At 40.6% G+C, this 14,942-nt stretch overlaps 1 protein-coding gene across 1 annotated transcript in view; it reads right to left on the bottom strand.

Annotated features, from left to right (window-relative positions):
• sox5 (SRY-box transcription factor 5) overlaps positions 1-14,942 on the bottom strand; it is a 259,914-nt gene that overhangs the window by 154,122 nt on the left and 90,850 nt on the right. Inside the window, exon 3 of the mRNA XM_080491527.1 lies at positions 876-947. The gene's annotated coding sequence lies outside the window, so the exon portion shown is untranslated. The remainder of the gene's footprint in view (positions 1-875; positions 948-14,942) is intronic.

Genomic DNA, 14,942 nt, shown 5'->3' with positions numbered 1-14,942 from the left:
GCAGTCTGTGATCATGACTTGACACACACTGTGTGGACTTCCACTCGCACAAACACAAACACACGAAAAAGCGAGCAGACACGATCGCTCCGTGTCTCATGGTCATTTGTTTTGTATCCGGTTTTGTTATTGCTGCCCTCCTCTGACTCCAGGCCTTGTGCGTCTGTGTGGCACCAGCCCTCCACTTTTTGTCATCACGGCCGAGCGCGCCACGCGACAATGTCTCGCTGAAGTGCCACAACATTTCCAGGGACTCACCAGTCAAATTCAGTTTCGAGAAAGTTTGCAGATAAGCAGTCAAAGTTGCTGAAATAGAAACAAATGACTTTTAGAGCATTAGGGGAGGGTGAGATGTAGCAAAGGGCCTTCAGGTTGGGAAAATGATTGTCTGATGGTAAACTCTGTTCAAGCCCAGATATGACCTATCTTATATCTTATATCTTATGTCTTAAGACACCTGAACCTCAATGAGAAACTTTTATGAATAAACAAAACCTCTTTGTGGCTGTTGGCAACATGGGTGCAACCCATGTCGTATGCTCTTTGTAAATCATAAGGCATCCCAATTCTACTGAAACAAAATGCAATGTTACAATGAAAAAAAAAGAAACATCTACCAAAGACAGATTGCCTTAATTTTTGTGCAAGCATTAGATATATTCTAAACACAATGACTGCTCACTACTTTGGGCAGGTGATGTCCAACCTACACACCCTCTGGAGAGACTCAAAATACCTGCGTCACCCAGTTAGTAATCGGGACCCAACCACATCATTTAACAGCATTTCCGAGTGCGTTATTCTAACTGAGTCAACAGTGAAAACTCCCGCGTTCACAGACAGACAGGCATTCATTTGGTGCTCTTACCACTTACTTGATGAACGACCAGAAGAGGAATAATATCCAGAAGAAATCAGCTGCTCTGGCCTTTCAGCCCCTTTCAATCCTGGACACAAAGAAAAAAAAAATGGAAGAAAGTAGATTATTACTTCAATATGTCTGTCATCAAAACGTAGAAAACCAGATCAGAGGAGAAGCAATCTTCATATTGCTGCTCAAAGAAATCAACCTTAATGGGGACTATTATGCCAACTTTTACGCAATTATGTCACAACTTAGTTCACCCGCTGACTGAAACAAGGCGTTTGACCTTGTTCCTCCCTATCGTCACTTAACATCCCACCTAGAACACTTAATTCTGTGTTGCTTTCAAATGAGTGTTTAATAAAAGGACCGGCGTTGTGACCTCTCTTGACCTTTTTATATAGAAATAAAGGCTCATCCCTTTAATAAAGCTTTTAATGTTGACTTCAAATTTAACATATCGTGCCCATTTGTATTGATTTCTAACTCCTCTCTAAATGTGAGAAAAACACTGATTTATGTTGTACAGTGATGTATGTTGTTTCACTTCGACAAGTAGGAAATACCATACATTGCTTATTATAATGCACCGGCATTTGTTTTGAGGGCACAGTTTTGTAAGAAATTAATTTGGCGGACTGAAACATAAAGTGTGTTGAAAACTTTCATGAGCAAGACTAAAAATAACTGAGGTCAAACAACTAATAAAATAAAGGAGATGAAAAATGTCCCGGTTCAAGCATCCCCCTTACAAGGTCAAATGCCGCCGATGACATTTGTTTTGTACCTGTGTTTTACGTTACGTTGTAGAATTTTGTGGCATTTTTCTATTTTGGGCTTTTTTAATAGTTTGAGCTTGAGAATAAATGCATCATTGACAAAAGAAGCAATGAGTTAGACTGGCAACCGGTGACACAGAACACACTGCTTATACACACAGTGGGAGTCGCAGGTGATAACAATCAGGTATGGGAATGTTGCAGTCGTCACACAGACACAGTGTGCAGGGGAAACACAGGGCAAGTAAAAGGAGAGGAGGGAGAAGTGATAGAGAATCAGGACTAAGGGGAATTCAAGGATTATATTCTTTTACTGCCGCACGGAGGTGAACTAAGGCCCTGTTTACACACTGAGAACATTTTCAAGTGAAAACCAAAAACCTTTCTTGTATTTTGGGTGTACGTTTCTCTGATCTGTAACAAGAAACTTTCATTTTCAATTTATACAAACATCACACAAAGTTTTAACTGATTTAAAGTTCAGGGGTTTTTTTGTTTTGTTTTCTATCTTAATGCACATTTAAATGAGAATTTGGTATATAGAGTGAAGTTGGAGTTTGCCTTCTCCTACCATGGAAGTCAACTGACATGTGATTCGGCAGCATAAAGAAATTCTCAGCACAGTCAATGCCAGCATAGAGCATTGAATGTGATTTGACACCAGCCTCATATTTCATGCCAGCAAGCACTTTAGATGTGCCGGAAGGACACGAGCGTCCAAAGACATCAGCTTAACGAAACCTTTATATTCCAGTCTGATGACTCTTTCTCCAAATGACACTTCACCAATCAGTTTTAGAATTTGGCCAGGGGACTGATCCATGCTGACCATGGGAGGCTTCTCTAACCTCTCGCCTCCAGGAAAACATGCAAACTCAGCACAGAAAGAAGCCCAATCCTGGATTTCAAGCAGGAACGTTTGCACTGTGCAGAGTGGAAACCGCTATTTCTCGCCACAAAATAGGCCTCTGATTTCACAATTCATTTTAAATCAACGAAAAGGAAGTGAAAAAAAAAAAAATAGAGTAGAGTAACTAATTCTACCTTTTTCTTTCCTCTTCTATCGTGTCGACCCCTTTTCCGTTCCCTGACCCCTCCCCCGGTTGCTCCTAACAATCCTCCCACCCTAACCCCCCTTTCATACCAGAATTCTTCCATCTATAAATATCAACAAGAGACTCTATAGAAACACACACACACACACACACACACACACACACACACACACACACACACACACACACACACACACACACACACACACACACACACACACACACACACACACCTACTGTAATCACACGCGCACACCCGTCTAAACCAATGAGCACAGTGGCGTATTGTGCCAGCAAAGCCAATACACACTTCCACGGCCATTACTCCCCATGGAAACAGGCGAGCGCGTTCGCACACACATGTGATGTTGACGCCGTACCCGCACAGTGGCTGCGTTAGACAATAAGCTATTTCAGGGCCAAATCACTGACAAAAATCCATTTTTCCACCCCACTAAAAAAGATCAGGAATGAGGGAGGGAGAAGAAGTGGGATCTCGAAAAAAAAAAAAAAAAAAGATGTGAAATCAAATAAACAGTGGCGTACATCTCTCTTAAGCTGGATTTATCTCTGTATTTTGTCATCATTCTAATTTATTCCCCAACCTGCTTACAATTACTGCCTTTTCAGAACTCATATCGCCGGCGTGTTGTTGTTCGCGCGGAGATTGCGTGGTATCTGCAAATGAATGAGCGGGGGACTTGCATAAGGTGGAAAAGCTCCTAGTGTACTTTTGTAGATTATCCACTTGATACCGATTCATTTTCTCCCTCTCTTGTCACAGTTTTGTAAAGGAGGCGATGTAGGACAAACACAGAAATGCACACACAACACACACACACACACACACACAAATGCATGTGCGCAGACACACTGTACTGTAGAGTGTAGAGGAAGGGAGTGGGCTCATCATCTTTAGTTGTGATTACAACACTTGGCAAGCTCTCCCCTGCCTGTTTGCCTGCCTATTGCCTTACAAATGGATTAGTAAGCCCTGTTCCATTTGTGTGTGTAGCTTCTCTGAGATTTAGGCTGACTTACAAATAACACCAATCAGATTTGGGAGCAGCCGTTGTGTAGTCTTTTCTGGGGGAATATTGAGCGATGTGATTCGGGGACAACACTATAGTCCTGCTTGTACACACTTAGTTTGAAGATCCTTGGGACTGCATGCACTCGTTTTCCAATGCACGTGCACCTGTGTGTGTGTGTGTGTGTGTGTGTGTGTGTGTGTGTGTGTGTGTGTGTGTGTGTGTGTGTGTGTGTGTGTGTGTGTGTGTGTGTGTGTGTGTGTGTGTGTGTGTTGGCGCGCTGGAGAGATTTTACATGTTTCATAATAAGGAAGTCTGCCTTCAACTTTTGGAGTCAGTCAGCGGTTAATCCATGGGAGGCCTGCTCGCTCATCCCCAGTTTACATGTAATAAAGAGGAGGACAACTCTGATCTGAGGGAAAGAGAGACGGAGGTATTTAGACAGGGAAAAGCAGGCAGGCTTTCATACACATTGACAGCGCACAACTGTTTATTGCATTGTGAGACATTTTGAAGGTGTATGAGGGACACGACAGAGAAGTTCCATTGAAAAACGCAACCGACAATAAACCGAACACCTACATGTCTCATTTGTGTCTTCCGTCTGTTTTTATGAGTGGATCCTGAATTTAAAATGGGAATAAATGATGTTGTAATAGCAGCATGTGTGGGGATATCTCAGCGTGTGTTGGCTTGGCGTGTCAAAGAGTATGTAAATGCATCCGTGTATCAGTGTGAGGTAGTGTAAGAGAGGCAGATTAGGGTGTCAAAAAAGGAGATAAAAAGATGACACTAACAATCCAGATGAGATCAGACACACTTGGATTTACATTCAGCCACATGGATAACCAGGCCAGATCGCAAATCTGATCCAACTGTTTATACATGAAATAGTTACACGGTGCCAAAAAAATGAGCATTTTTGCACACAAAAGTCGTTTTGACTTTAGTTCTGTGACAAACCAAATGCTGAGAGTGCATCATGTATTTGAAATGTTCAATGTAATTTGTACATTTCCAACTTCTGGGTTGTGTTGTGATTTAAGTTGCAGCTCAGCTGTCCAGTAAAACTCTTTTGAAAGTGTATCGTGTACCCTGAATGAAAAAGGTAAAAAACCATGTACTGCAACTTTTCTTTAAATATGTTCCTCAATGAGCACTGTTGTTGTGTAAACGGACAAAACGCAACAAAAATGTTCAATTTTCCTTTCAAAACGTGGAGTAAACAGGGCATTGGGGGCAATTAGAGTCACTGAGTGAAATTGAACACTGAATAATATTAATAGAATTGAATTTTCTAATATTTAATTGGAAATTATTTGGAGAAAACTGACGCATGCACAGAGGAAACATGCAAACTCAGCACAGAAAAGGCTTCAAGACTTTAACTGGGGAACTTCTGGGAAGTGACAATAAGACGGCGCCATAAAAGAGCTGATCTGATCTGATAAATGTTGATGTGACTTCAACGGTCTTCTGTAAAATCACGAGACAAGTCAAACTTCAGTTTGCATTAGATGGGAAATCTTTAATCTAAACATTAACAAGGGTTTTCAAAGAATAATTCCTAATTTTATTTGGGCAATAAATCAAAGATATATGTGTGTCGTTTGCATTTTCATCTTCAAATGATATGAAAAGACAGAAACATCAGAAAAGGCTGAACTGGACAGCAGAAAACCCGACCACAGAGAAGAAACACCTAACGCTTTCTTCTGTCTATTGATAGGCGTTACAACAGATAGTAAATGATGTTAGTCACATGATGGGAACTGGGCCAGATACTGGTGACGATAACGCAGATTCAGAGCTTCATGTCATTTCCCACGCATGGTCTTGTTCAAGGCAAACTTTTGAAACTGTCAGCTTGAGGAACACGTGTAGCGGCTATCCGTTATTCTGCTAAAGTAAAGAATAATCGATGTACACTTCTGCCTTTGGGCTGGAGGTCATCTTAACTAACTGAGTAGTTTCACTTCTCTGACCTCAAGCAAAACAACAAAAAAAAAACAACTGACAGCAGCGGATGCAGACGAGAAGACACTTGAATAAATGAATCCATTCTGAAATGAAATCTGACAGCCTATTTGGGTTTTTGAGGATTAAATGAGAGGCGCACAATGTTCTTTTTCTACAAAGCATCGGGGAGGTGTTGTCTCAAGCCTTTGGTATGTCTGGAGGCCTCTAAGGTCTATTCAGAGCATGACGCCTCGATGAAAATTCTTAGCCTTCAACGTGCCATGTGACTCTGACCAGGAATAAAGCAGCATTACAAAAACACATCACTATAGTGTGAAAGCACAGCGTGGAAGGCTCTCATGAAACAATACCCTTTTGATTTTTAACCTCTTTAATGGCCATTCATTCAGGTATGCCTATGAGGGATAACATTACCGATGCACTGTGATAAAAATGATCTATTTATGAACTCTGTGACACGAATGATTACAATACTAGAATTGCACATCAGCGACATAAGCACCTTGCTCCAGAGCAAGCATCTGGGCACAAACCTTCCACTATCATTTGAAAAAAATAAAAACATTCTAAAACATGAGAACACTAATGTTAATGGAGCAGAAGTGTTTGGTATATGGGAAAAGTGACTGTGCGTGTGCGCGCCCGTGCGTGTCCACATACGTGCCTCCGCCGACCCGCGAGTACAGTTTGTGTGAATAAAGCTCTAAGCTGAGCTTCCATTAAGCCCTTTTCAACACAATGCTTTTCTCTCTCAGAAACCCTGTCTGATGGAAATCTGCTTTTGTTGCCGCAGTTCAATGTCCCCGCTATCTCCTGATGGAAGGAGAGAGAAAGGAAGGTCTGAATGGGCCTCTATAGTTTTATGTTCTAGACAGCTCACACTCACACACACACACACACGCACGCACGCGTACACACGCACCCTTGCCAAATAACACACAGTCCTTGCTCCTCCACAATGAAATCAATGCTCTCAGTTTTCTTCACTGTGCACAGCATCTCGCAGTGCCAAAGGCTTCTTGTGATCAAACACCACATCATGTTCTGCAACTTCTGATACTGATGCTAACACAGTGCCGCTTTTGTAGTCTGGTGTTGCTGTTCATTCACATTGTATTCAGTCGCAATAAAGGATGATATTTTTTTTGATTGATGCTTTCTATTATGTTTTCTTTGTTGGGAGGAAAACTCTTGTTCTAATCGGTTGCCAGGGCCAAATGAGTGAAGAAAAACACAAAAGTATGAAATTAGACAAAAGCGAAAGCTGCCGGAAATATGAAATATGCCCTTTAGCAACAATTTTAAGCGTTAAAAATACATGTTTGTAGCAACTTTATAGCATTTCAAACTTTATTTACACAAAATAGCAAAGGAAGGCTGCAACAATATATTTCCAGTTTCTTGTGTCCCAAATTTATAGGTCTGTTGTGTTTCGTAAGACTGACAGGATAAAGTAAACTGTTAACACATTATCAAGGAAACACACTTTAAACCATGTCAGGTTTTTTTTTCTTCAAAACGTCTTCAGAAGGATGCAATTCAGGTTCTTGATACATAAACAAAGCTTGGCCTCTGAGATTTGTTAAGGGGAATTATGCCATCCTTCTTGAAAGAAAATACTTTTAATCGGTGAATGTTTGTACCAAGGCTGAATATTTTAGTCTTTCAGACTCAGGAGTTAGAAAGCAAAACACTCAAACACTCAGTTTGTGACTCGAAGTATTTGCTATTTGCTTAGAAATGCAGTTGAAATTGTCACTTTACCTGTCTTGCAGTGTTGAAGGTATAATACTAGTTTACAATTATATGCAGATGATACACAGTTGTATGTACCAATGAAACCCGCAATGTTTATCTAAAACTGGATGTCGAACATTTTTATACAGATGATTGTCTCTAATAATGAAATCATCGTAGTCAAACCTTCCTGTCCAGCACCCAAACGCCACGCCCACTTTCTGATAATCTCAGCGTCACCTTAAAAAAGTATTTTTTTGGCATACTTTTTGATGCTGATCGTTCTTGTGATAGTCAGATCCTAAAGGCATTAGAGTCCTGTCTTGGACAATCATTTTTTTTCCCCAGAAAAGATTGCACATCTCTTTTATGTGCCGATTGATAGAAAAAGTCATTCATACTTTCATTTATTGCAAATTAGATTGCTGCAACTCCCTTTACTGTAGTTCCAGTAAATACAATATTGTAGAAAAACAACGACACACATCATACATGTGAGTTTTAGAACAGGTTTTAGGATTATTATTACTATTATGTTACGTTATTGGCACAGATTGGTTGTAATGGCACCAGCTGGAGTGAAGAAATGTATTAATTGAAGGAAAAATAAGGAAATGTGTCATGTTTATGCAAGTCTATACAATCAGGATCACTCCTGTCCATCAAGTGAACATATTCCAGGAAACATGTGTGATTTAAACAGGAGCGCCTGGCTACTACTCCCAGGGTTACCGTGGGATCAGGAGCGTCCGGGAGCATAAAGCCTGATTGTTGTGAAAGATAAAGACGGCTAACAGAATGGACGGAGAGGGGCGGGGCCACCAGATCCCCCCGCCAAGGGGCTGCCTGTCTCACACGCACACACACATACATACACACATACATACATACAAACACATATACATGAAGGCAGGAAGATATGAGTACAGTCAAAAAGTCAACAAAGTAAACATCAGTTTACAACAGACTAAAGAGGCAACCTAAGTTCTGTTGGCGCTTCTTGCTTTTGGTCACAGTGGCATCAAACTGTACAAAGATCCAGTGAATTAAAAAAAAAAAAGAAAAAAGAAAAAACATCTATTAGTAGCATGGCCGTTCAACAATAGTGGATTTGTACAAGATTTTCTGTTATGCCATGGTGACGTAGTGATGATTCTAGTCCCGATTCTTTCCAGCCAATTGATTACATTTTGACATCAAACTCTCTCGAAACCATGAAAAGATGAAAACCAGTCAGAAAAAAAAACCACACAAACCTTTGAATTGCTGCCCTGCTGCTTTCTAAACCAAACTTCAATGATAAACTTTAGAACACTATAGTGACTCTTTTAGTCATTGATTATACAGTTTCATAAACAACAAAGAAAATATCAAAAGTTTGCAAATCAAGGTTCAGGGGAGCGAGGAGCCTGAATGACAGCAGCATGTCATGTTAAAAACAGACATCAAAAAACAACATCACGTTTCACACTGCACATCATAAACCCCCTTGTGTTTTACAAGATCTAGAACATACGTCTGATATCCCATATTCATAAAGGCAAAGGTGATAAATGGATTGCGTGTGGTATCGCCAGTGCATCCTGTTCACTCAGCTTCCACTGTCGTAGATCAGGTCCTTTTGCTTGTTCCATGTCACTGGTAAATTATCTAATTAAGTAACAAACGTACCCAAATGATCTCTGGTTCAAAGTAATATGAATCATTGTGTGAAGGTGCTGATCATCATTTTGTTGTTAAACAACTCAAACCTGAAAGTAATCTAACATAATGTGCAGCACTAGACATTTTGTTTATCAATTCGATTTAAGAATATTTTTTGCATTTTTATTTTCGCTGTAGAACAAATAAAAGTTCAACAATCTGATGACTAACGATAAAAAAGTAGATATATATAAGTTGCATAATTGGAGTCAATTTTGAGCTTTCTGATTGCACTGAAAAACCGTATGTTCAACAAAATAAAAGTGGTCACTTTTGGCTGGCACTTCAAGTGTCATGTGTCGTCTCCACTCCAATTTAACTGCAATTTTAAACGATCCGGAGCTGCCCCTGCCCAAAACACCTCATTCAGAATGTTGGAGGTCAGGACATGGGCCAAAGCTATCAGAATTAAAAGTTGTTTTGTCACCATCTGGGCTGTGCTGGTCAAACATTTTAGTTTGGTAACTATGAAAATGTTTCTTTTACACAAATTGCTGCTCTGTTCTACAGTCCTTATTGGTACTGACAGCTTATTGTTCTGCCTTGTAGAAAAATGTCATGGATAATGCCCTAATGTCCGAGAAGTGGAAGGATTATTTTTTTCTATGTGATAGTCTCAAACCGTGGAACAATGTTGACAAATTGCGAGTAGACATTTTCACTGAGATCCCGCCCATCGGATTTTATCCTCAAGCCAAATGAAAATGCCAACAAAGTGTAGAAGATCTCTCGAACTCTTGCACACATTTAACTCAACCTGAGAAATCTGTTTTAATTAATGATGAATTCCAAAGTGCTGTAAAACATTAACGGATGTTTTTGGACTTTTTAACCAATTCTGTTAAAACTGTAGGAATTTGTGGAGAGAGTAATGACATAGAGTAGAACACGTGAGGACATAGTGATCCGGAACTTTGGCCACGCGAGTTTGCTCCTTGGTTTTCTCTTATTTCGAGAACTGCCTTGAAGTGAGATTCCATTAAGCCATTTTATTTTTTTTTTCATACATCCTTCACCAAAAGGATCCTCATTCAAGCTGAGACCATCCAGAACAACCATGAGGTCATCCGCCTTGACCTTCAAACAAAAACCAAAAACAAACATGAAGATCCGATCTCGCAGTAATGATCACGTGTGCAACATGTTGTAACTATGTTCAAAGACATAATTGAAAATGGACACAGTCGTTACCGGTCTGGTTAGAGCTCAACTATCGGCGCGCACTGCGCGAGGATGCTGTCGCACAAAACTAATGAGACTCGCCCACTCAAATTACCAATAGTGCATGCATAGCCTCAAACAAGACGGGAACGCGAGCAGATTTAAGATGAACAAAAGTTCATGCACAAACACACAAACAGTGCCTTTCTCGGCTGAGCGACTGAAAGCGTCTGACCCAGCCAGAAAGCAAGTGACTTGATTGAATTATAGACACGATACAATAGAGACAAATAGGGAGGTTTTGGCCTGTAACCCCACATCACTATTGTGCCGGCCTGCGAGTCACCGGGGTCACAGACATTGCCGGAGGAGAGACCAGCAGCAACAAAGCAAACATCGATAAACCTTTGGCAGCGTGGCGGTAGTTTCGAGATGGAGGGAACATGTGAATAAGAAACATTTTATTAGTGCAGCAACTAAAGCCTCCAGATGAATGGCAACTTTAAAGACGGATCTCACTCAAATCAAAACAAGCATGTTTTTATTGCTGTCCCCATTGTTGTCCCGCCAAATAGAGGTGGTCTCAGTCTTCAAGGGGTAAATATATCTTTGAGATTCTTCTTGAACCAGTGTACCATTATTTTTTTTAAATGTACAGTGCTTTTGAGTTTTATGATTGCCAAAGCTTTTGAACACTACAATTTATGATCTTATCCACATCCATAGCGTTTGGCGTTAGGTACAGACATATCCGGTTTCCAAAAAACTTGAGCACATAAAATAATAATAGTTTACATTGATGCATTGTTAATAGACTAAAAACAAATTCCTGCAATTGGAAGATTAAAAGTGAAGAGGGGTAGCATTGTAATATTCATGCAGAAGAGATTGAGAGGGAGAGAGAGCGAGAGAGCAACAGCAGTTGTAGCATCTGTGTGGGTCACAATGTCGAAGTCCAATCTTGTTTTATCAAATTAATAGTGGCCTTCCCAGCACGCCTCCATGCACACACGCACCCCTACACACACACACACACACACACACACACACACACACACACGGCCGCAACGCACTCTCACCACTTAATCATGTTATTCACGGCCTGCCGCAGTACAACACACTCACACCAACTCCAAAACAGTCTCACAAACTGTTGACACGCGGCTCACTCAGTCCACATGAGACTGTAAGTGCACAATATTTATTTGTTGCCCGTACGGACGTGAGTACATGCATATAGACTTTACATCACATTTATAAATCCTCAGAAGGTCAAACAGAATATGTTATTGAGGTGCCTCTCGTCAACCTTTTGCTGCAGTGGAAATATCGCTCAAAGCTTAATTAGAACCATTATATAAGTCCATAAATGAACATCTGAAATTGTGTTTTTCTTCTCTAATTATTTCTTAAAGGCACAATTCACCATTCAAAAACATGCTGCAGTAAAGGACTTGCATTGTGCAGTACTTCATTCGAGCAGTACAACCCATGTGGAAAAACAACATTAGGGCAGCAATTTCATTTAGTCCTTCATTCATTTAAAATGGATTACAGCTATAATGCTGCATTCTGTAAATGATAATGTTAACAATAATAAAATGCACTTCATTATACTCCATGGACAAATTAATGCCCTGGAGTACATTATATGAAATGAAGGTTGCTTGAATACTATGCAGACAATACACCATTGGGTCTAAAGATCATCCTGGACCACAACTTACTGGAACAAATGTGAATAGCAATTATGCATGAGTGACATTCAGGTATTGTATTGTTGTATGGACAAGGACGCATCTCAGTACCTTGACCCCTTCTCAGAGCTGGCCAATAGCTATTCAAACGAGCTGTTTCTTTTAAAATAGAGCATCACTACTTTTCTTTTCCAAGTCTAAATCAACCCATGTAATTAGAATTATATAAACAAACAAGAATGGGACCTTTTCTGCGCCGTCTTTGTGAAGCAGAATGGATTGGCTGCAATTCTGATGGATGTCAATGGGAACGCCAGATACGCAGTGGCGTTCCAAACAAACACCTATAGCTACATGCGTCCGGTCGCCCGATGGAGTTCCTGCAGACGTCTGAGCATCTAAGTGAATAAACAAGACATGTCCAGGAGCGCCAGTCTATGCAACCATGCTGCACACGTGGAAGCAGCAAGTCTCCTTCTTAAATTAGTTAAGTTATACAGTATGATTTCACTTAAGATCTCCAAGCGTGAGCATCTCCTCACTTACGCAAGTAAATATGGATGGCACTCCGGTCAGCACCAGGGTTGCCAGATGTGACTCGCTGTTTTCAGCCCAAACAACGTAAAGCTCACACACCTCAACAAAACCAGCCCAAACCTCAGCCTGTGTAGAAATCATGTTAAAACCATAAATCTATTACATGTGTAATAATGAACATCACACAAATGCACAAAATCAACAAAGTTAAAAAGTAAGAGAATTCGGCTCCCCAAGTGGGGGATAACCAACATATCTGTCAACTCTGGTGAGCGTGTGTAGATCCATTTTGATCCAAGTGGTTGTTGAATACGAGCCGGCGAAATCTGGACAAAATGATGGAAAGACGGAGAATGAGGAAAAAAGAGAGCACGGCTTTCAATATTTCGGTGGAGCCGCTTCCTCCGGCGCTTATCCGTGACGTTAGTCACACGTGAATGACAAAGCAGTCGCATGCAGAAAAATATCTGAATTGGTACCACATATGATCGAGGCCTGGAAAGAAAATCTGAATTAGAGTTTTCATACAGGTTGGATATGAGTCACTTGTTGTCAGGACTTTTAACAAGCAGATATTTTGTCCCAAACAACATCAATCTTACAATTAAAGTTGTATCTCTCATGCATTAAGTTGTAAAATGTGTGACTTTTAATGTCGCGGTTCTGGTGGTGTTAATTTGTCATGTGGCCCCTTGGATCTCAATAATGCCGATTTCAGACCTCAAATAAATGTTTGAATTAGTCCTCAATAAATTTCATAGAGAAGCCGAATATTTCATTGTTATCTGAACGAAACGTAACAACAAGAAAAGATAGTACATGGACCAAAATCTAAGACTTACTTTGGTGCCAATCAGAAACAAAAACAAGTGGCGACTATATTATAGAGGGCAAGTACTTTGCAACATAACAACAGATAGGCAGAAGCAGTCGAAAGCAGACTATCTCACACGTAGGGAGACCATGCAAACTTTGTTACTTCATAAAATGTAATTCTTCAACAACATCTTTCTCCTGTCTGTGCAATTGTCCAACTTTAAATATCAGTGCTTTGTCATTTATATTGAACCCTGACTCTTTCAGAAAGATCAAATGTATTTCTATAAAGGAATAACAAAACCTCCAAGTGGACAATGAATCATTCTGCACTTGGCAGTACTTGGAGAGTTTGGCCGTGTCGGACAGCAATTTGTCACATGTGCCAATAAATGTGCTTCCTGCTACTAATTTGGTATGTTTACTGTTAAACTTACAAAACACAGGAAACAGCAGCTCTGGGTCAACATATGTTTTTTTTTTTTTAAAAGTCTCATGCAAAAAAAAAATCCAATAAGAATTTTTTTTTTAGCCAAGGTGGTGCCTTAATTACCTTCAAAATTGATTTATTTTTTTTTTGCTGCTAAATATAGTACCATGGATAAGTTGCAAGATTGGGGCATCCTCCTAAGCTTGGGGTGTTATAATTACATATCCTGAACTGTAAAGTTGATCTTGTGACTTTCCTTGTCCATTTACTGCTTCTACACACACATGAAGAAAAGCATTGAGGTTGTTTTTGTGTATTGTGCGAGCATCTTCTATTCTGTGTACCATTTTACATGTAAACAATCGTGAGCCCGGACTAGTGACTGCACTCACACTTGAATGAAGTGAAGATGAATCTTTCGTGACAGCCAGAAAGCTATTAGCCGAACACGTACACACTAAGTGACGTTGCAGAATCCACGTCTGAAAAGGGATTTTAGTAAATGGCACAGATGTGGCATTAGGCGATCCGGCAGGTGACAACGTGATGGGCAGAGAGGTAGTGAAAGATTAGGGGGAAGGCCAAAGTGCATCGCTCAGGCTTGTTTTTCTCCATTTGTTTTTCTCCACTTTCTCTCCACCTTTCTCGCTCTGTCTCTGACAGTTGCTGTTCCACTAACACCACCTCCACAATTAGCGTCTTCTCGCCGACACGCACGCACACACACACACACACACACACACACACACACACACACACACACACACACACACACACACACACACACACACACACACACACACACACACACACACACACACACACCCACCCCAGGGCCCTGCACAACCCAAACAGCATAATTAGACATCCCCTAAACAAAGCACACACTCTGTAATTACTCTGTAATGTTACATAGCACAGGGGACTCAACAAAAGCCATTTTCCCTGGATCAACCAGTGGCGAGTGCACACGCCATCACGCACACACACACTCTATACTTGTGTCCCATGTGTGTTTGACTGTGTACATTTATATTGATTTCACTGGGCAGAGAATTCCCACTGGCTGTTGTCTGGCTTGTGAGCATGCTGCACGAGTATGCGAGTGTGTGAGTGTGTGTATTTGAGCATAAGCTGCATGTATGGGCAT

The sequence above is a fragment of the Lipophrys pholis genome (genome assembly GCF_963383615.2).
Source record: "Lipophrys pholis genome assembly, chromosome: 22".
Lineage (NCBI taxonomy): Eukaryota > Metazoa > Chordata > Actinopteri > Blenniiformes > Blenniidae > Lipophrys > Lipophrys pholis.
This window is presented reverse-complemented; position numbering and strand designations above follow the sequence as displayed.